Below are 372 nucleotides of genomic sequence, written 5' to 3'. Positions count from 1 at the left end.
GGATGGAGTATCATTTAGATGCAGAGTTGAGACGGATGTCGGGGAAAGCTACTTGGAACAGTAGTTTTGAGAGTTTTACTGCTGTATTGGAGCTGCTCGATGATCAGCACGGAGATATTCTGCGACAGTCCTTCTTGTGGCCACTGTACCAGTTTCGAGAGGTGCAGTATTCAGGACGGATCATTGATGCACTTCTATGTCGGCTTCTGAGTCCAGTCGACGGCGATTCCCTCCAGTTCGACCTCGGGGGCAAGGTCGTCAGTTTCTCGATGTTTGAGTTTACATTGATCACTGGACTGAAGATTACGGGCGACGATGCAGCCATGGAGAGAAGCAGTAGGCTGTACGAGACGTACTTCCAGGGACATGGGT

The sequence above is a fragment of the Olea europaea genome, chromosome 4 (assembly GCF_002742605.1).
Source record: "Olea europaea var. sylvestris chromosome 4, O_europaea_v1, whole genome shotgun sequence".
NCBI classification, from domain to species: Eukaryota; Viridiplantae; Streptophyta; class Magnoliopsida; order Lamiales; family Oleaceae; genus Olea; species Olea europaea.
This window is presented reverse-complemented; position numbering follows the sequence as displayed.